Below are 23009 nucleotides of genomic sequence, written 5' to 3' on the forward strand. Positions count from 1 at the left end.
CAACGTGATGCTGCTTTACCCCAATAGAGGGAGAAGGCGAGTTTCCCGGAGCCCCAAACCCTGCTGGTTTTGTAGCCTGGGCAGTGGGGGCAGGATGGGATGTGCGTGTTTGCACCTCTGCTAGCTCATGGTAGGGTACTGCTGAATGGCCAGCGACCAGCACCAACGTGGTGGCAGCAGCAGGGAGAATCACAGCTAGACTGGGAGAGCTGATGGAGTCCCAAACCCTGGGAGGGTGTTAAACCAGCCATGGGGAGGGGAGGTCAGCCCGGATTGACCTGCAGGGGATGCTGGAGGTGGGAGGTGTGTTGGGGTCTGCAGCTGGCTGAGGGACTGAGGACATCCCTTTGCCCTGGAGAAGGTGCAGATCGACCCTCCAAGCCTGTCTCGAGTGCCCATGTTCGTGCACAAACCCACTTTCCTTTGGGACAGATCCTTCTGCTGCCCAGAGCACGGTGCAGAGGGCTTCCAGTCTATCATCACTTGTTCTGGAGTAGATGTGGGCAACGTCAAGCTAGCAACCAGCTTGGGTTGGGCCTGTCCTGGGCCACCTAAGTCAACAAGAGCTTCCCTGTGCTGGGACAGAAGTCCCAGTTGGGATGGCCACACACCCAATCTCAGTTCAGTGACTCAGGAAAAGCAGGTCCTGTCTCTGCAAAGCCCAAATCATGTACACCACCACCCCCCGTCACATGCCACCAAACCTGAGTCCACTGCTGTCCCCACTGTGCCAGCAAGAGGACCCTGGAGTGATGCTCCCAAGTCTACCGCTGTGGCTGCCCACAATGGCCTCTGGGAAGCAGCACGTTGGCCGGGCAGCTGCAGCAACGGGCTCTTTCCACGCCGCAAGCTCCATGCCTTGGAGCTGCCACACGTCCTTTCCTGGTCGGAGCTGTTTTGGCTCCTCTCCCTGCTTTCGGCGGGGCCTTTGGCTGATTGCGTGTTGTGGAGAGCCTTGCAGAGGCAAGACCAAGGGGCAGGATTGCAGCCCAGCCCTCCGCCGTGTTCACTGATGTCTGCCAAGGGCAGGCTGAAGCCCTGCTCTCCCTTTCTCCAGCTCACCAAGCCCAAGAAGCTGCTTTGAGGGTGACCAAGCCCAAGAAGCTGCTTTGTGAGGCGTTCAGACACGGTGTAAGCCATCCACAGCTGCCCCAGCGCCAAAGGCTGGAGTCCATCCCAAGCTCAGGCTCCCAAGCGGTGCTCGTGGCTTCCCCAAGCCCACAGGACACGGGTCTTGGCTTTTCCTCCAGCAGCCAGGTTGGGGGGGAGTCTCCTCTGGCTGCTGCAAAGCTGTTCCCCGCTCATCAGGGTCCTCCTTCAATTAAACGTGAGCTGTGGCACCAAGGAACCACGTTAACACATCCCGCGGGCTATTTAGCTGCAATCTCCTCCTCCTTGCCTTGCTCTACAGCAGCAGGTAGTCCACTTCTCCTGAACGTTTTTCTCCCTCAGACAAAAATAAAACCAATAAGGCTCCCAACAAAGTACCTGCTTTGTGGGCTGAACACACCCAAAAAAACCTTCACCAAGCAAGGAGGCGGGCAGAGTCCTTTCAGACGTTAAGGACTGGCGTCCGGATTTCAATCCAATATTTTCCATGCTGGTGGAGGCGTGCTTAGAGGATGTGTGCTCAGATGTGTGTCCTCTAAAAGCTTAAAGGTGACGGTGACTCCAAGAGTCATTTCCATGCATATAAATTTCTCCACTTGGCAATTTTATGAAATCTCCATTAACAGATGTTGGTACAGTCATTGGAAGGCTTCGCTGAAGCTTGATGAGGCGGGACACCACGGGGATGCCCAGAGGTGCCGTGGCGAGTTTTGCTAATACCACCTATAGAGGAAAGCCACTTGAACGGGGAGGCTGGCACAGGGATGGCATCTCTGACTGCTCCTCTCCACGCTGAAGAGCTCATCTTGCGTTACTGGTTTGCATTATTTCCCGAGACCTGGACGCTGGCCACGCATTCGTTATCCATGGGATGCCCAGCAGCCATCATGGGATGCCCAGCAGCCATCAGCTGGTAACAAGTGCTCATTGACAGCCTGGCTGCGGAGTTGCCAAGCTCTGTCTCCCATTGCCAAACCCCTGTGCCAGCCTGGTCCCTGTAGTCCTCTTCTGGACCAGTGGAGGGAATTTGTGCCAAGCCTGGCTCAAGGGGACTCATTGCAACATCTCCTGGCTCTTAGCCATGCCCATGATGGCTGGTTGAACCGGCCGTCAAAGCCCAGCCTGGGCTCCTCGTGCAAACTGGTCTTTCTGTCCCTTGTGCTCATTAATGGCTGGGAAGGGAGTTGACCCTATATCCACGGGGGACCTTTGTACTGTATTTCTTGGTGCTTGAAGGAGCAGGAGCAGGAGGTGGAGACACCGTGGTGTGGGTTGGACTCCAAGGGTGAACTTGGCACTTTACAGGATCCGGCCCCTCAAAAGCAACTCACGGACAGAGTGTGGCTATGGAGAGGGGATGGGGGACGAACAGCGAGACACTGCCAATACTGCCAGTCCCTAACAGATAAGCTGGTACCATTCGACATCCAAGCCTGGACGAGATACCACCAGATTAGGCAAATTTAGAAATCTCAGCTCCTGCGCTACTTTCCTAAATTCTTGGGGCAGCCCTTTATTAAAAGAGGTATATGAATACTGAGCACGTATCTCAATCCAAAAAGTCCCATGGGCCCCTTGGGGATCGCCACCAAACTGCATTACATCAGCATGGCCGTGATAGCGGCGGCGGCAGCAGCGGAGGTAGCTGGACAGACAGACGCTGCCCCACGCTGAAAGCAAGCCGACCCAGAAACCCACTCGCAAAGCTCCTGGCTGCCTCGTGTCATTTTGCCCTGTGAATTTAAAATGCTTCAGCCCCCGTGATGGAGAGCCGGTGCAGGGGTGGTACCATGAGTTTAGGAGGTGGCCATAACGGCAAACATGATGCTCTGGCTCAGTGCTGGCCCGGGTGCCCTGGGGCACTGGCTGTCGGAACAGGAGGGCGGCAGAAGGTGGAAAAAGGTGAACTTTTAGCCACTTTCCATCCCTCCGTGTAAGGCGGGTCACACTGGGGCACTCGCAGTGGGTTTGGCACCTTCAACACTGGTGGATTTATGCTGGCCCAGAAGGTCTCCCCCATTCCCACCTCCTACCACGGGGTCTGCCCCTGAGGTTTCTCCAGCATTGATGGTGATGGGCGATGCTGCCCAGTACTCTGCAAGCCCATGGCATAGTGTGAAGGCTCCTGCTGTGCCCATTGAGCCCAGAGAGGTAGCGCTGATGGGAGCCACCTCAGCTCTCAGACAGGCTCTCAGCCCAAGTGCCCATCCAAGAGCCCTCTTCCCTTTGGTTGCCCTCTCCTTCCTGAATTTTGGGGAGCAGAGGGGATGGGCGGTGGAGGACGGATGCTCCGGAGGAGGCAAAATGCGGCATCTCTTGCCAGTGGTCAGTATAACGTATCCCCCAATTTCAGAGCCTCGCGCCATCCCGCTGCCGCCCTCCCTCCCACGCAACGCCGAGCCGCGCGCGGGCAGCGGCTCTTGGGTCGGGAGGGATGCCGGCGCCTCGCAGAGGGTTCCACCGAGAGCTGCGAGGGCGGGTTGCGAGGCTTGGCGAGCTGCCTTGCCGGCCAGACGAAAGGGCAAGTCATTTAGTTGAACAAAGGGAAGGTGAAAAGGTGGCTCCGCCAGTCTATAAATGCTTCAGCGGAGAGATTTCTAATAAAGGGTTCTTTAATCCGGCGGACAAAGCCAGAACGGAGAGGGGAAGGGGGTCACGACAGGAGGAAGCTAAATGCATTCAAATGAGAGAGCCTGTCTGGGACCACGGATGGTCCCACAGCCCCTGAAGTCTTTAAATCAAGATCCTTTTCCAATAGATGTGCTTAGAGCAGGTCCCCATGCCTGCGGCGCTCTCCGGGCTGGCTTATGGAGAAGACCTTGTAGATGGCAGTAAAGGTTTTAGAAGTGAAGACCCTCTGCTTTTGAGCCCATCAGTGTCTGAGTTCACCCGAACCCTCAGCGAGCTGGACTCGTACCTAATTCTCCCCCTCTTAGACACCCACAAGCTTTTCTCTTCCCAAGGAATTCACAACTAGAGCTTGGGCAGGTCTGTGCGCCGGAGTCACTGCTCCGCTCCCGGCTATTTCTTTTTGACGTCTTTGACTTTCAGCTTAAAGGGGTGGCTTAAAAAAAAAAAAAAAAAAGTCCACATTTCAATCGCTTATCACCCTGAAAGCGGTGTGATCTCCAAGACTGGCAAGGAACAAATAATTACCACTGGGTACAAAGTGTTTTTCTGTCAAGGATCTAGCGTGTCCCGTTGATTAGAGGCAACGCACACGGTGTCGACTCCGGTTGTCTTATCTATCAGCTGCAAAGCCAAATTCATACTGGAACAAAGGGAACATTATACCACGCCCTGGGGGTGGCCATGGACGTGCCTGCCCGCTCTCCTCACTAATATAAGCACTAATAAACAGCTCAGCTTGTAGGGGCTGTTGTGGTGGGTGGCATCTCAATGGCAGCAGGAGGAGGGCATCACGGGGCGATGCTGGGCTGAGCCTGAAGGCTGGTGCTGCCACAAGAGACTACGTGGAGCGGGATAAGCCACGCACATCAACCCACAGCTCTCACCCCGGCTGTAAAACCGGGTTCGAAGCTGCCACGAAGCCTCCAGAAGGAGAGCTGCCTTCAGATGGTGACACGGGACCCACGGGGCTTTGGGTATGGCCCTAGAAATGTAAACTCCCGAGCTGGCCAAAGGAATAATTACCTTAATCACCTGTCTTAAAGCCCCATCCTGAGCACTGGTGTCATGCTGGAAGTGCTTTGTGTCCTCGCTTTGCTCTCCCCATCCTCCTCTTACCTGTCCAGAGCGATTTTTCCCATTTGTACCTGTTTTTCTCCTGCTGGAATGCCCAGTCTGCCACGTGCCCGTGGCTGCCGGGAAGTAAAGGAGCTGGTTCATTCCTCTGGGTTCTCCTCGGCAGACAGCAGAGATTCACGTCCTGCTGCTTCCCTGCTTGTGCCCCTGGGTGGCAAATCTTCCTCTCCCAGCGCCACCACCCTCACAGAAGCCGCAGAGCCCAGGTCTGGGAGAAAAGTCCCATCCTCGGGCTTAAAAAGCCCTTTGCAGTCCTTCACTGCTTCTCATCCAGCACTGTGCCATGTCTTACAGCCGTCCGTAGTCACAAAAACCCCTCGCACAGAAACCTCGTGGTGTTTCTCCCTTCAAAATGCCAAAAAAATAAGTGAGGCTCAAATTCTGCAGGCTGTGAAATGTGGTTTGTTTCACAGTTGCTGGGAAAAAGGCAATAAAAACCCAAACAAATAAACCCCACTTCAATCTCCTGATGCTCTCACCCGTCTCCTGATGTTCTCACCCACCTTCTGATGCTCTCACCCTCCCCCTGATGCTCTTTGCCACCTCCTGATCCTCTCACCTGCCTCCTGACACTCTTCCCCACCTCCCGATGGTCTCACATCCCCTCTCTTGGGATCCCAGTGATCAAGTTTTCAGACCTTGGAGCTCTGAATCAAGTGAGGCAGAAGGAACTTCATGAGAAGGTGCGCTACCCCGTGAGGGCTTAGGCACTTTGGTGCTATGGTCACAAGAGAGGAGCTCTTCAACACCTTCTGGAAGTTATTCACCAGCTGGGTATTTTCCCGTGCTCGCCCCTGCTCCGTATCCCCAGACAAACGCACAGCAGGAAACCTCCCCAAAATCACAAGATTGCCTTAAACAATCACCAGAACTTTCTCTCTAAAAAAAAAAAATTAAAAAAAAAAAAATCCAAATTGGGTGTCGTTTTCTCTTCCTGTTCCTCCCACCTCCCCAGTGCGAAAGGTGACATTCGCTTCACAGTTTCGAAGGCTCAGGAGGAAGCCTGGAAACGTGAAAAGAAAACTGCGATTCTCACGCAAATCCTCTGCTTCCACCCACCCGCACGGGGAGGAGCTGCTGAGGCTCAGGGTACGCTCCCAAGGGTTGGCAGCTTGGTCCCACCATTTTAAAAGCCCACGGCATGGCATGCTGGAGGATTTTCCTCAACCCAATAACCAGTCTCCTGGCCCTCCTCTAACTCTTGTCCTCATCCCCACCAAGATGATAGAATAACAGAATGGTTTGGGTTGGAAGGGACCTTGAAGATCACCCAGTCCCACCCCCTGCCCTGGGCAGGGACACCTCCCACCAGCCCAGGTTGCTCCAAGCCCCGTCCAACCTGGCCTTGAACACCTCCAGGGATGGGGCAGCCACAGCTTCTCGGGGCAACCTGCGCCAGGGGCTCACCGCCCTCACAGGAAAGAATTCCTTCCTAATATCTCATCTCAATCTCCCCTATTTCAGTTTGAAGCCATTCCCCCTCATCCTATCACTCCATGCCCTTGGAAAAAGTCCTTCCCCAGCTCTCCTGGAGCCCCTTTAGGCACTGGAAGGGGCTCTGAGGTCTCCCCGGAGCCTTCTCTTCTCCAGGCTGACCCCCCCACCTCTCCCAGCCCGTCCTCCCAGCAGAGGGGCTCCAGCCCTCCCAGCATCTCTGGGGCCTCCTCTGGCCCCACTCCAACAGATCCATGTCTTTCTGATGTTGGTGACCCCAGAGCTGGACTCCAGGTGGGGTCTCTGTAAGCAGATTCAGCAGACGCAGATGTACTGCGCCTGGATGGAGTCATGAAGAAGCCAGGAATTGTAGCTGTGCAATTTTTTATTTTTTTTTTGAGGATGCACTAGAAAATCATGACTTTGACCCCGTCTCCAGAGGAAACGCCTTGTGAGAGCTCGGTATCAGCCCATTTGTCTGCTCATTCATCACCCCCGGCAGCTTTCAAATCCAGGAGCCAGTTCCAAGAAAATCTGGCAGTGGGTTCTCAGAAATAATTCAGGTCCTGCGCATTACATGAGTACTGCCCGTTGAGTAGAAGAGGGGAAACCAAGTTGGCGGCTCTGCTGGGATGAAGACAGGCACAGCCCAAGGAGCGGTGGGGCTGATGGACCATGCACATGGCTCCGAGCTGCTCCCAGTATCTGCCGCCTTCTCCTGGAAGCGTTGTCCTAGGAGGCGGGGGATGCACACGCATTGCTGGAAGCAAAGGGAGCACAAAGCCGTAAGAAATCAGGTTTCTTTCATGCCGCTGCTCAAGGAGCAATTACTTTCCACCAAGCCATAGATTTTAGCAGCCAGAGGGAGCAGCTCTGTGAAACTCCACGCAGCTGGGGCTTCGAGTTTTTGGAGTGTCGCTACGCTGGCGCTAATTACACCTTTTCCTTTACCCATCGACTTCACCTGGCTCAAAAGAGTAACAAGAAAATAAAGTGACATTCAAGTGCATCCACTCAAGCCCTCCCCTTTAACAAGCGCGTTGGCAGTGGCTTCTTTCCTGGGTCCAGAGACCGAGCGGCAGCTCTGCCACTTCTTCAGCAGTGGGAAAAAAAAACCTTAAAACTTTCACGGAACCAACTCAATGAGCCAGCCGAGGGTTTGAGGATGTCCCTGGAAAAAGGAGCTGCGGCCCCAGTGGGAGAAGGTGGGATGGAAGGAGACTGCGCTGCCAATGCACAACTCCATTGCTTGCGTGGAACTAAGAGTCCTTTTTTTAAGGGGGGGGGGGGGGGGAAAGTAGTGATTAAAAATCAAGAAAAGCAGTGAGGATTATTGGGGGTTTCAGAAAAGAAAAAAAAAAGAGAAATAAAAAAGAAACATCAAACCCCAACCTGCTGAGCAAGCACAGAAACAGCTATGCTGAAGAGCGAAAGGATCTGCCAAGCAAAAAAGGGCAGCTCTAAGCGCTTGATAAATTATTTGCTGCAAATTAGCCCCGTGCTGGCTTCGAGCACATTTCAACGAAAGGAGAAAGGCATGTAAGAGACATGGCACAGCACATCCCCGCCACCCTATTACCGTCCATTTATTGTTGTGATGTATCTGTAGAGTGGAAGACGCTCTGCGTTCACCCGGCTGAGCTGTCTGAAGAAGGGGACCAGAGGTGATGGCTGTACCGGAGCAGCTTGTTTTCCCCGGCTAGAAAAGAAGGTCGTCCAGGTCTGCGCTGCCGGCACGCGATCCTTCTGCAGATTTCTATCTCAGGTGGCTGCATCTTTTTTGGCAATTGCGCCCTTTCCCTGAAAAACAACTTTCCTGATTATTTATTAATATTTGCTACAGCGTAGAAAGCCTCCACTGGGAAAGTCTGTGGGCACCAGCCTCCTGCTGTCTGGACCCAGTAAAACTTTTTCGGAATAAGTTTTTGGTTTTAAGAGCATGGGGATTTAGAAACATTTTTTGGCTCCACTTCTTCCTGAGCTGATTCCATCAGCATGATTTTTGTTAAAGCATCTCATCTGTTGGATGTTTCATGGAAGAGTGGAGATTGCAGCCAGCTGAAGGTTGGGCAGCCACACATCTCTGGAAGACACAAGGGTATGGAAATTTAGACCATACCCACCCTCCATAGGGACCACCTTAGGACGCAGCAAAGCGTTTTGTCTTTTTCTCATGCTTTAAAAAATCGAAAGGTTAAAAGGAAGATGGAGGTTTGTGTGTTGTTAAAACTCAAGCAGCCTGCATCTTCTCAGCCTGCCCGACGCTAACAAGCTGAGATGGCCCCATGCTGCGCTACCAGCAGCCGCTAAAGAGCAAGCTGGGGTTTGATGTCTGCTGCCTCCTTCCTGGAGACACCATCCTCTTTGCTCTTAGCCCCTGTCAGATCCAGATGCAGCGGCTCTGAGCAGGCAAAGCAGGAGGAGTCGGGATAGTTTTGAGTGAGGGCTCAGATGGCCTCAAAGGCTTAGGTGTAGACTTTGCAACGTGCTCCACCAGCTCTTGCAAAAGGCTCTCTGAAAACCACCTTGAAGGCATCTGGGGAACTTACTACGTCTCGCAAAGCTCCCATCTCTGCCACAGGAGGAGATGATGGTTGCTGTGGCTGTTGGTCCCTAAAGTTTTGTATATGGGGTGCATCTTCTGGGCCCCACCAGCCAGATCCTGCATCCTGAGATGGGGCTGGTTTGGTCTTTGTTTGACCACCCTTCAGGTGGATTTCAGCTCTGAAGGATCTTCTAGTGTCTCCTGGAGGACAGGTAAAGAACAGGATTTTCAGCGCACAAATTAGACACTCAACGCTAACAAATAACACACTCCCAAGGCCACCAGAATGCGATATCACAGACTGAAGTTGCCATGGGGTAAAACACACAAAGGCTGACATGTCTGAGAAGTCAGAGGAGGTGAACACAAGAGAGTGGCTAAAATTGGAAATCGTGAATGAACTTCAGCCAAAACATTTGGGAGGGATGGGGATGGCCACGCCAGAAGTCTGGGAGATGAAGCTGCAAGAGAAGAGGCCACTTTGCCAAGAGAAGCATTAAAAGCTCACAAAGCTCTATCGGCAAACTCATGGAAGATAAATAGACACTCCGGGCCACATGGTTGGAGTCATTGGACCAATAAATCACTTCAAATGCCTGGGAAGTCAAAGGCTCTTCTATTTACAAGATAGAAGTGGGTGGAATCGCTTGGTTCCAGCTGGAGCCCAGATACCAGAGAAGTCCAGGGTGTGGGAGCAGTCGCCCGGCCATGGGCTGGGGGCAAATCCCTTTGGCTTTGGGGAAAAGATCGTTGCAACTCCAGGTTCAGTCTCCGCAATGGCTTTTGTTTGAAAATGGAAGTGCTGTGGGGACGAAGCACACGAAAAGGAAAGAGGGACCGGTTTGCTGTTCGTACCAGCTGAAAAGGGACACTCTGCTGTGAAATCTGGAAACAGCAAAACCATTTTCCAGCCCAAAATTTTGCATAGGAGAGGTTCAAATTTAAAGGAGAATAAAGATGTTTCCACATCCTGACTTAAAAAGAAAAACAAAACCAAATAAACAACACTTAAAAAAAAATAATCTGATTTTGATGGGGGGTATTTTTCCAACCAGCATCCCAGCCTTTTCACTGAGTGAGCAAAGCCCAGTAGGTATAAAACTTTAAAAAAAAAAAAAAAAATCTGGCAGGTTTCTTGCTTCCTGCAGGGAGAGATTTCTGCCAAAAGCCCAATCCCGGTTATCTCTGCAGTGCGGACGAGCCCTGTCTACATCTTACAGATACTCACGGCTTGATTTTTGAAGCAGCCCATGCTTGGATGTGGCACGTTTCCTACCAAGCCTGAGACAGTTTAGCTCCTGGTGTTGTCCAGAGCCAGGGAAAAGGGAGCTGTTCCCCAAAAGTGTTTGTCCGTCTCCTTCAGGACAGGGCTGAGCAGTGAAAAGATAATTTAGTGCTTTTGGGAAAGCAGTATAGTCATAACCCCTTAGGTCAGGGCTTGGTACATGCCCATGGGTCCTAAGGGAGTTGATGTGAGCGTGGTCTCTGTGCGATGGGTACTCTGGATGCAGAATTATGAAATTAGGGACAATACGGAGACGAGAAACCCTCATTATTCCCATGTTGAGAGAAAGGATGCAGAGAAATTGAGCCAATAATGTGCCCGCATGGCTAAGAGCCCCAATGGCATCCTGGGGGGCATCAAGCAGAGCGTGGCCAGCAGGTTGAAGGAGGTCATCCTCCTTCTGCTCTGCCCTGGGGAGGCCACATCTGGAGCACTGTGTCCAGTTCGGGGCTCTCCGGGTCAAGAGGGACAGGGAACTGCTGGAGAGGGTCCAGCAAAGGGCTACAAAAGTGATGAGGGGAGTGGAGCATCTCTCTGATGAGGACAGGCTGAGGCACGTGGGGCTTTGCAGTCTGGAGAAGACTGAGGGGGGATCTTATCAACGCTTATCAATCCCCAAAGGGAGGGTGCCGGGGGGTGGGAACAGTCTGTGTTCAGTGGTGCCCAGTGACGGGACAAGAGGGAACGGGCACAAACTGGAGCAGAGGAAGTTCCATCTGAACCTGAGAAGGGACTTCTCTCCTGTGCGGGCGGCAGAGCACTGGCAGAGGCTGCCCAGAGAGGGGGGGAGTCTCCCCCTCTGGAGCCATTCCAAACCCTCCCGGACGTGTCCTGTGCCACTGCTGGAGGTGCCCCTGCTCTGGCGGGGGGTGGCACTGGGGGAGCTCCAGAGGGCCCTTCCCACCCCGACCAGTCTGGGATTCCGTGATTCTGCGAAAGGTCCATAAGCACAAAATAAGATGGAAGCGCCCCAAATGCCCCAGCTGGGGCAATCAGAGCTTGCACTCTGGGCAGACACCAAAGGATCCAGCCCAGAAGACCCAAGCTTTGCTCTTCCAGCTGTTCGTACGAGGGCTGCTTTCCACAAAGCAAAGACCTTTCTTCTTGGTTTACAAAAGCAGAAACAAAGGTACGGATCGGAGCCTGCAAGTAGCCTCAGCGCTTGCTGGGAGGAGTTTGTTAGCAAGAGATGCCCAGGGACTGGAACCCATGGAAGAAGCACTCAGTGGGTATGAATTCAGGAGCAAAAATAGCTTTCTGCTCAGTCGCATCCTGTGGCTGTCTTGGCCCGGGTTATAAATGTTTGACGAGCTCTGACGTTGGAGGCAGCCCAGGGGCACCGGGGTCCCGCACGCCCCCGAGTCGGGCAGAGCTTATCCCGCCAGCGGGGCAGGGCTGGGGGAGATGAAAGGGGGGGGGGGGGGGAAGGAGGGGGTGACAAGCACAGGCAGCTATAAACTATAAACAAGGCTTGAGCCAGCGGAGGGGATCGGCAAGCAATTTTGGAGCTGCAACATGAGCTCCTGGGGAAAACAATTCTAAAAAAAAAAAAACCAAAAAAAACAACCCAAACCGAATCTTGCACTATTGCTCTGACTACATTTCTCAGGGCTTTAGAGCAAGGCAGGGGGGTGTGGGACAGGGGGGGCGACTCGCCTCATATCAGAGGACTTATTACTTTTTGCACAATCCCTGCATGAATGGAAACAAGAACTTAACCCCCTCCCTCTCACCTCAGGTGGCCCAAAATGCGTTTCTTTGTGATGGATTTTTTTAACCCTTTCCCTCCTCTTTTAAAAATCAGCCAGCTGCAAACAGAAGGAAAAAGAGTACAGACTTTGAAAATATCGGAATAAGTAATAATATTTGTTCATGCTTTAACAAATACTTCCCTTTTCTTGGCCAGTGCTGTCCATTCAGTTCATCCTGCATTCAGAAAGCTTCCTTCTCCCACCTCTTTTTTCAGCCACATATACGTATTTCTTATCTAGACGAAGTTGCCTCCAAACCATGCCTGGGGGAGTCCTTCGAGATATCTTGAAGTGCCCGACCATGTATCCAGGTTGTCTCCAGCAGCTTCTGAGTATACGGCCACCTCTGCCTCCCATCCAATGTCTGTCCTTTCCCATTAGGATCAGGAGAAATAGCTGCGGGTCTCCACATGCTCCATTCTCATATCTGAGACCCGCACCCTGTGATGCCGTGTCCCATCTCTGATGCCTGCAGCACCTCGGGAGCTGGTGCTCCTGCTGGCATCGGGGATGCTACTGCAGCTCCCCATGGCTCTGGAAAGTCTGGGAGTAGCAGACAAAGAAATACTGGGGAAAAAAAAAAAAAAAAAAACAACAGATATTAGGACAGAAAATGAGCTGGGGAATGGTGCGGTGAAGTGGCTGCCTATGGCCAGCTTCCCTGCTCGGCACCTAGATGAGATCAGCAAACATGCAGAAAATATCAGGCCATGGGGAGGTTTCCCGCTCCCGTTCATAAGTGTGGGAGAAGCCGATTCAGTCCTGGTGCCGTCGGTCTCCTGTGAAAAACCCGGACATCCCTTCCCTGCATGAATTCCCCTCCAGCCCCTGGAAGAGCCGGATAAAAGCGCATCGCCCTGAGCTGCGTTCCCCGTGCCGATGCTTTGGGAAGCGTTTGGCCCGTTCGCCACCGCAAAGGCAGGGCAAAGACACCCAGCTGAGACAACACGCCCTGGATCCCTCACAATCTCGAAGGTGCAGATGAGCGGGTTCAGCACCGCTGTGGTGTATTAGCCCATGGGACTGTGTTGCCTTGGCGTTGGGTTCAACTCCCCGGGCTAGCAAGGCTGCGGGCTGGGCACTGCCTCCTGCCCAGCCGCCTGATGGGCATCCTCTGGCAAATTCAGGCATAAACAAGTAGAGAAAGAGATGAGACTGCTGGAGCTGAGCCACTCTCGACTTGCAAGGAAGCATGAATAAAATATCAACGGGATGCCCCGGCTGCCTACTTCCCTCCGCCCCAGGAGAGCAATGCCATTCGCTCAGAGGCACTTAATCATAGAATTATAGAATTTTCCAGGTTGGAAGCGACCTTGAAGACCATCGAGTCCAACCATCAACTTAACGCTGCCCTAAACCACCACTACACCACGTCCCTCAGCACCACGTCTGCCCCTCTGTTAAAAAAAAAAAGAGATGGGAACTCCACCACTGCCCTGGGCAGCCTGTTCCAGTGCTTGACAGCCCTTTCGGTGAAGAAATTTTTCCTAATATCCATCCTAAACCTTCCCTGGCACAACTTGAGGCTGTTTCCCCTTGTCCTATCACCTGTTTCTTGGGAGAAGAGACCGACCCCCCTCTGGCTACCCCCTCCTCTCAGGGAGCTGTAGAGAGCAATGAGGTCTCCCCTCAGCCTCCTCTTCTCCAGCCTCAACACCCCCAGTTCCCTCAGCCGCTCCCCACCAGACGTGTGCTCCAGACCCCTCACAGGTCCGCTGCCCTTCTCTGGACACACTCCAGTGCCTCAATGTCTTTCTTGTGGTGAGGGGCCCAAAACCGAACACAGTGTTCGAGGTGGGGCCTCACCAGTGCCGAGGACAGGGGGACCATCTCTTCCCTAGTCCTGCTTCTTCTCTAGTCCTGCTAATGCAGCCAAAAAGTCTGCCCGTGACTGCCAAAAGTGGTTGTGTGTGGCATGCCGAGATACTCCTCCAAATATGCAATAGCCCTGCAATGCACTCATAGCCCACCGTCTCCATAGTCTCCCACCACAGTCCCACCATAGTCTCCGAAGCACTTTGCTGGCATGGTCCTGCGGTAAGACGCTGGCACGCCAGCTTGTCTGGCGGGTCTCAGCTTTGTATCACAGCTTTGCCCTCTTCCTGCCAACCCCAGCGCTGTCTGTGGTACACAGGCGCTTCTGTTCGCATCACCGGTGCATCTCCCCGGGGGACCGTCCCTCCTCCTCCAGCCAGCTCATCTGCTAACTCTCAACCTTCCCGGCGACCTCCGCAGCATTAAGGCAAAATAAGCCCCTCTCGGGATGCAGCACGTGCTGGAGATGTGCTCTTCGGCTGATGTAATCGATATAAAAGCGGAGAAGGTCACTGTTGTGGGTTTGATAAGGGAACATGACAAAGCTGTTACATCTCCCAACCTTTCCTTTCAAGCTGACAAGTCTTGAAAAATTAAAAAGCACACGCGCACACGTGTGTCTGTCACATCTTTCTCTCCGGCGTTTTGTGTGCCAGCGAGAGCTCAAAACAGCAAAGTGATGGCACCCTGGTCTGGACCGTTTTGCAGGATGCCCAAATGCCGGCTCTAAGTGCCATCGCTGCTATCACGCCACTCCTGACTCAAAACACGTACGAGACCAGAGGGACGACGCTGGCGGCGTGCTGAGCCTGGTTGACCCCCTGTTGACTTTCCCTTCTCTGGACTCATGGCAGCACCAGCAGACTCTGCAGCATTTTCCAGATGCATCCGAGCAAAATGGGTTCAGTCTTGGAGTCTCCTTTCCAAAACCGTGAAATTTGTGGTGTTTGTCACTCGGCGACAGAGGGGGAGGGGCATAAATCACAGCTTTTGCCTCCTGCTCTCTGCCGTTGGGGCCATTGGGAAGAGTTGAGTCCAGGAAAACGAAACCATCACGTTTGATTTTAGCCTGTTTTATGCACCCAATAATACGAACCTCAGCTCTAGATAAAACGCCTCTTTGAGATGAAACACTTCCTTTGCCGTTTGGCAAGACCAACTGTCCCAACTTCCCCCCCCCCACCCCGCACCTCCCCTCCCCCCCCTTTTTTTTTTGAGGTTTCTAAGCCAGCCTTTCTCAGGAGGAACCCCCTCAAACTGAGCATTTTCTTTTCATCAGAGCTTTTTCCAGCAGCCGTGACAAAACCTCTGCAGATAATTTTATCTAGCTCCTGCCAACAGCCAGCTTTCTGGATGCTCCAATTTCTTCCCTCTGTCAGCATTGCTTTTTTAAACACCCGCCAAAGCTGTTAGAGATTTTCCAGGAGGCATAAATTCCCTCTGTACATCATACCGCCAGCTTGTCTACGGGAAGCTGAAGTTTTCCTCCTGTTAATTTTAGTTGCTGAAACTTATTTCTCGTATGGTTTTCCTTGTAAAAAATCTTAATTCATTTTGATCCCGATCGTACCCATCCAGTCAAATTCAGCTCTCCTCTCATCTTTTTAATATCCTCCTCTGTTGCCTTCTTTCCGGCTCTGATAACATCAAAGAGCCTCTTCCTTGTCACCGCCACGCTCACGCTTCCTCTTGGCATGTCACTTTTATTAATTTGTGCTTTCGGAGGTCTTCTCGTCTCTGCGTCAGGAGGTATTAACTTCAAACATCGCAAGCAAGCTGCTCGGCGTGGGGGCTGACGGGCGACTGCCATCTCCTCGGGAGCCCGTGATGCTAAATGTGCATCTTACATTTTCCCCGGAGAGGGTTTTTTATGTGGCGCGTTTGCTTCCCGAGGCACGAGCCGCTCTGAAATTTTGCCATATCTGTATATTCGGGAGCCGAAGAGAGCAGTGGGGCAGTTGGCCGAGCAAGGGAGAGGAGCCGATCCGAGCGCTCGCAGCACCCAAACCCCAAGGTCCAAACGAATGGAGAGCCAGCTGTTTTCCCAGCTTGTGGGTAAAGACATGGGCGAAGGGGAACAATGTCCCTGTGGTGAGACCCTGGCCCAGGTTGCCCAGAGCGGTGGTAGATGCCCCATCCTTGGAAATCCCCATCCCGAGGCCAGGTTGGACGGGGCACTGAGCAACACGGTTGAGTTGAAGACGTCCCTGCTCGTTGCAGGGGATTTGGACTAGATGGCCTTTAAAGGTCCCTTCCCACCCAAACCATGCTATGATGCTGTGATCCTTGGATTCTACGCACGCCTGCACACACCGCCGTGGCCGCGCGCACCCAGCTGTGAGCAGAGCCGGCACGCACAGCTCCGGTCCGTGCCCGAGCATCCTGCTCAGCGAATAAACGTTTCCTGGTGAAAATCCCGCAAGTCCGGCGGGGAGGACCCCACGCAGACAACATTTGGTGGTGAAGTCACGCCAGCAAAGCGGGGGCGGGCAGCGCTTGGGCTCAGAGCAACGCCCGGTGGTTGGTGCTTGCACAGATGGCAGGTTGCAGGCAGGGGGGTGGCATGTGCCCAGATCCGTCCAGGTCATCTCACCCACATTCAGACCAAGTTCTGCCAGGTCCTGACACTTTTCTGGCACAAGCGGTGCTGCACATGAGCAGTTTACACCACCCAGCTCCCTCCGGGCTCCATTTTCCAATGAGACGCAGCCACATTCCTACCACCGAGCACCATTATTCGCATGTTAATGTTGCAGGCAGCAGCGCCAACACACGCTATGCCCCACAACCATGGTGTTTACTCACACATTAAATAAATAGATAGATACTGGGAATTAGAAATGGCCATTTGTCCCATCAACGTGCAACAATTTCCGTATCATTCTTCCCTGAGGACAGCCTCTAATTGCTTCCCGAATGATCCCAGTTCTCCTCTTCACAGCTTTGCCTCTCGGGCCCACAGAGGCAATTAATTACAGAGGTGAAAAGCGCATCCCTGTGTTCGCTCAGGTTGATTTAACTTGTGTTCAGATCTCCTGGTATCCCAGCGAAGCCTTTCCTACGCCGTTTTCACTTTGAAGAGCCCCTGGTGGTGGTTGTGGCTGGATGAAGGTATGTTTTTCACCCAAGGTCTCGGCGCTCTGAGTGGAGATGGGACCTTCATTGCACCTAATTCCTGTTGTCTGGAAGTGCAGCCTCCAGTCTGAGAGACATCGAGGCACTCCCCACCGGTGGAAGGAAGGGCACCTCCAAAAGAAAAGTCATCCTCTGCCCTGTGTGCAGTGGGAAGTAGTGCACCATGTATGATTTTAGTCTTTTCCAAGATCTAGAAACACCTCTGTGAAGATTAAGTCTTTGCTGGGCTCAGATTGGCCCATTTCATGGCCACATGCATATCATTGTTGATAACAGCTAGCAAGAAGCCCACTGAACTTTTCAGAGGGAGTCCAAGGAAGACGTGTGTGTTACGTAAGAAGAGATTGTAGACAAATCTATAGCCAAAAAAGATGAAACAAGATCAAGCCATAGCCAGATAAAGTCAGAGTGGTAATATTTTCTCACATTTTTCTAACAAGGCGTTTAATTAACTACTGGACCAACTGACTATTGGAAGTGCTGCATTCCCCACCACTTGTTTTTGTAAGCCAGGTGGGATGGCAACTCTGGAAGACCTGAGCTGAAAATGAAATTGTTAGCTTGTACCAGGTATAATTACTATTGGAAATTTCTTGGCTTGCCCTGAAGATAAAATTTTTAAATTGTCTCTATTTCTCAGCCAACAGCCAGAACCAAATGGAAGACAGAGAGATCACCACAGGCAGATCCACCATCTCACACCTGACCTACTCTGACCTGTGTGGAGCTCAGCACGTGGCATTTAGCCAGCTTCACATCTGCTCAGGGCTCAGCTGTGACTGATACAATTATTTCTGCCAAAGCTTGCAAAATGGAGAGGTAATCCCACCTTCTGTAGCAACAATATTGAGGAGAAACCATCTTGCCAAGAGGTCCTGGCAGTTCACCCCAACATGAGTGCCTGGCAGAGAGAGCACACAGTGATGACAAACCAGCAGGAGAGTCGAGTGTGAGCATTCCATCCAAGTGGCAACAAGTGCTGGGCAGCACAAATGAGCCTCTTCAACGAGACATTTCATCCTCATCCTAGCTGAGCTCATTGTAAAATTGTAATCATAGAATGGTTAGAGTTGGAAGGGACCTTAAAGATCACCTAGTACCAAGCCCCCTGCCCTGGGCAGGGACACCTCCCCCCAGCCCAGGTTGCTCCAAGCCCCGTCCAACCTGGTCTTGAACACCTCCAGGGATGGGGCAGCCACAGCTTCTCGGGACAACCTGCACCAGAGGCTCACCGCCCTGGATTAGATCTATTGCAGAGGGATCCAGGTCTCTGGGAGGCCTCAGTGAAGAGGACAGGTCAGAGTTTCCCCTCTTCCAGTGAGAAACATGCAGAGGCACTGCCAGGAGAGCTGCTCAGACACTTTTTGTGTAGGTGAACTTCTGGTAAAACTGGTTGTTTTCTTCAGTGCAGCAAGTTTGAACCTGAAGCTCTAGAAATGCTCTTTCTGGACTGCAGTGGAGAGCAAGACAGACCCTGACTCTATAGCAGCACAGTGTTGCAGGAGGAGACTAAAGCTGTCCCCTACCAGACTTGGTGGAGAAAGACAATCCCTCTCCCAGCCAAGGTTGGGGTGCTGCTCAACCACATGTGGATGGTCCAGTGCCCTTTGAACTTTCAAAGACATTTGAGCCAGATTTTGATGCTAAATGAAGGCAAACTTAGAAACCAAACACTGCTGGCTGACAATTGTGTCCTCTTCTGGCCTCTGACAGTAAACCTGCAGTAGCTCTGGTAGGACCTCAGCTCTGGTAGCCCCATCACCAGGAGCTGAAGAGGTTGAGGGGTGGCCCAAGAGGCAATGTCTCCAGCAGGCTTACAGACAGCGTGGGTAGGGGCTGCAAACACCATGCTGTGAGCCCCACATTTGCTGGTGTGGTGGCTGGTGTCACTGTCTCCCACTCCAGGCCCTGAGCCTGGTTTCATCCCCCCCCAAAAAGGGACTCCTCAAGGCTTGGACCACGATGATGAGGGCACTGCTGGGTGATGAAGACAACATACAGTGAGGAGCAGCAAACCACCCCATCTGAAATGAGAGTTTATCCATCAAAATGAAGCCCGGGGCATGGACTTTCATCCTTCAACACTGCAATAATCACAGGTTTCTGCAGCCCCTTCAGCACAGGCTTGCAGGCCCTGGCTTACAGAGGTCTTTTTCAACAGACGAGGTGAGTCGGCATCAGGGCTTTTTGGTTTTCCCTCCAAACTGTACAGCTGAAGGGACAGGAGAAATTGTGGGAGAGGCAGAGGAACAGCAACAAGCCCTTTGGCTCCAGGGCTCTCCCAGGTCTATCACTGTCCTTGATAAATTACGCAGACTATGCTCTGCTTTTCAAGTCAGGAGCTGCTTCTCCGATTCCCACTCAAAAAGAATTTTTCAGAAGGTGATAAGTTTTGCTCATAAACTCAACGCTAAGCTTGCATCTGCGATTTTCTTTTTTTTTTTTTTTCTAGTTCGCAAGGCTGCATCTGAGACACCCCGGGGAGAGCAAAGCGGGGAGACACCAGCCGTGCCTCACCAAGCAGCTCTGCAAACTGGCAGCTTCTGAGACACCCGAGATCTTGATGTCAAAAATGACAGGCTTCTCGCGTCAAGAGTCATCGTGGGAGATGAAACTCCCGTGCAAGAGCTGGGGTAATTTGAAGCTCAGTAGGACTGACAAGGGGGTTGGCCAAGCAGGGGCTCAGTAAAGTCATCCTCAACACACAGGCTCAGAAAGAAAAGCCAAAATTGGCATCCAAAAGGACAGCCCATCCATACAGGGCAGAGGCACCGGGCACTGGACATTCCGTGCTGTGCAGCAAGGTCTCAGGCCTGGGACAATGAGCAATGTCCCATGGGAAGCTCATGGGAAGCCCAGAAATGCCTAAGGATGAAAAAGCAGGACCAGAACTAGCCCCAGCAGGCAGCCCCTAAACTGTAGTTGCATTTTTGGAGAATAAGAGAGCTCAGCTTTGCATTGAGCTGCTTGGTCTCCAGGCCAGAGCACACCCCCTGTATTTGTAGCACAGCCAACACAGCCCTGACCAGCCTTCACAGCTGTTTTGCCTCCTGAGCAGCTTCCACACGGACCAGAAAAATAGCCAGCAAATATTCTTTGAGACCTTTGCCACCTTCCAGCTGTATCACACGTTGTCAATGCAAGGCCAGCGTCCCCACTTGGAGAAGGATCACTCTCACCTCCATTTCATGCCCGCTCGCCCAAGGTCGCCCAACCACATAGACCAGGGCGCAGAGAAACCCACCTCTCCCCTATACCAGCTGTGTTTCCAGCGTGCACAAAGCTCCTCTATCCCATCGGACGCTCTGAGGACCAACACTTTATCACTCCTGGAAATCACAAACTGGAAAGTACATTTCCATGGTCCGTTCAACATGTGCCTCCCGCCAGGGACTGCCAGCAAGGAGATCAATTAGCAGCAATTAGACCGATGTTTTTAGCAGAAAGATTGTCCTTGTTATGCGTTAGGTTGGACAGAAAGAGCCAAAGCCTAATCTCAGCCCTATGGGAATTGCTTGTTACAATGCTTCTCCCACAGCTTGGTGGTTTCTGAAGGTTTCGGTGCCTTCTCCACCCCACAGTTGTTGATGGCAGTCCAAGAGCTCAGAGCATTTCTGGAGAGCTGCAGTCATTGTTGTTTTTTTGGCTGAATCTAAGCGCATGAATATTAATGTGTTTTGTTTTTGACTTGAGCTTTACACTATCAAGGAGCTGCTATTTTTCCTCCTCTCCTCTGTGTGTTTCCCTGCCTCTGCATTGTTATTCCAGATATAGAAATATTTCTCAGCCTCCTTAAAAAAATAATATTGACACACTGCAATGTTCCCGCTCTTCCCGGAGCCAAGGAGCAGCGAGTTGCCACGGGCACACTCGGAGCACAAACACTGCATTGGCCGTGGACCAGAACGAGCCAACATCACTGCATTTCATCTGGGAAAGGCTGTGTAGGGGTTTTGGCATAGGGAGGATCCAGCTAACCGCACCTGCAGCCCCTCAAGGAGCATTGCACGGAAGCCCTCAGCCACATCTCCATGTTTGGCTTGGTGGAGCTCTGGAGTGAGAGGTGATGGTGGGTCCTGGAGTCGGTGGTGTAGGACAGGCAAGATGACCTCTCTCAGGACACCGGTTTGAGGACTTCCTCATCACGAGTTGCATTTTTGCCCTCTCCAGCCCTCCAAGCACTTATGTTTCCTTAATTTCGCATCGCTCCTTCTGCAGCCTGTCCTTGATTTTGGCTTCCCCAGGGGCAGCGGGTCCCCAGGCTCATTCTCTGCCTGCTGCAAAACTGCTTTGCCATTTCAGTTACTTCAAATAACTTTCTCCATCTCTCCCTCTGGTCTTCCGGAGACCTCGGCACCTGCGGCTTGACACCATTTTGCCCAAACTTCCTCAGGATGCTTGGTGCCTGCTGGACTCTCTGTGATACGTCCAGGGTGGCTTCCCCAGGGCCCTGATGGTGCCATGTGTCCCAGCGAGGGAACACCCAACCACAGCCACCACGTGCCATAGGGGGACAGGCTGCTCCTCCATTTTCTCACTGCAAACAGCAATGAAGACTGTTCAGGTCATGGTCCTGTGTGCAATTGTGGTGGTGACCCCAAGGGTAGGGCAGGGATGGCCCCATTGAGGAATAAGAAGTTGAGCGGATGTCTGAGACAGATGTGCAGCAGCTGACGTCTTTTTCCACTGTGGGCTGTATCTTCTTTTTTTCTCAGTCTGGTTGCAACCCCCTCTGGGTCCCCCCCAGGGTCCGTGTCCTTCTTTGAAGACTCCAAGTGCCGGTGGCTACGGTCACCCTAGGGACTCGGCAAAGAGCAAGGAAAACACAGTCAAAGCAGAGAAGCTTTGCAGGAGCAGAAATCCCCTTTTCCTACCAAGCTCCCCCAGGAAAATGCAGCAGGAGAAGAGCAAAGTTGAACACGACTGGTGCGCAAAGGCACGTGGGTGCCCACCAGCCCCAGCCGGCGTTCGCAGCCCCCACACCCAGCATCCCACCATAGCACGGGACACAGCTCCCGGCCCTTGGCAGAGCCAGTCAATCTGTTGCGGCAGCCTCCCTGGCTGGAAACTGTCAGTCCGTCTGTCATGCGTGAGGTTTGATGCGCTCAGACATGACGGGCTCACGCGGGGCGGCCGGCAGAGAGCCCGATGCACGGCACCAACCCGTGCCAATTAAAGCGAGGGACACGGAGCATATTGTGCCAGGGAGAGATTCGCTGCAAGATCTGAGCTGACCAAACAGATAAGCCAAACCCGAGAGAGGGGTGGAGGCAGGGTCCAGGCTGCAAGAACAAAACATTTTTCATGAGACACGGGCTGTGCAGCAGAGGAAAGCTGAGCCGGCCACGAGGAAGGTTCGGATAGATGCCCAGATGGGGAGATCTCACCTTTGGGTCTTCTTGGACCCAGTCTCTAGACCTTTTGCAGGGCTGGGACTTGTCAGATGCAAGTTTGCCCTGATGCTGCCACAGTTTGTGGAGGGCACTGGTCACCCAAAGGCTCCTGTGGGCTTTCGTGAGTCCCCCTTGTTGGTTCCAGGATGGATTTTTTTCATTAGGGTACCGTACCTGAATGCCCAGTTGAGAGGTTCACCATCCCCCTGTGCAAGGAGGGAGGTGCCCAGTGTGAGGTCAGGAAGCCCAGCAAGGTGAAGGGACTGGGTGAACAGGGAAAAAGGAGTGCAGAGTACACCCAAAAGAAAGGAGGGAAGCACATGACCCTGCACCAGTGCGCCCCAGTGCCTCTTCCCTGGGCAATCCCAGATGCGAGAGGGTGTCTCTTGCAGAAGGAGAGGGCCATGGAGGCAGCCTGGGGACTAAGGCCAGCACAACTCCACCATAACCCTATTTTCATCTCCTGGTCTCTTGTGGGGCTCCAAAGCAGGACCTGGCCATGGGGTTGATGTTGGCTGGGATCTCCAGAGCTGGTGTAAGGATCTCAGCCCTGGGGCTGGCTGGAGAAATGAGGCATCAAGTGGAGTGGGTTGCTGGAGCATAAATATCCTTGTATTAGATCCTTGAGTTATTTCCCGTGCAGTGAATAAAGACCTTACCATGGATGGTGATGGGACATCTGAGAATTGCACCCACTGCTCCCCCAGCTGGGTGCAGCCTGGATGCTTCAGGCCTTGGATTCCAGCCCAGGAGAAACACCAGGGCCATCCTGGCCA

Source organism: Vanellus vanellus (assembly GCF_965231255.1).
Source record: "Vanellus vanellus genome assembly, chromosome: 24".
Taxonomy (NCBI): domain Eukaryota; kingdom Metazoa; phylum Chordata; class Aves; order Charadriiformes; family Charadriidae; genus Vanellus; species Vanellus vanellus.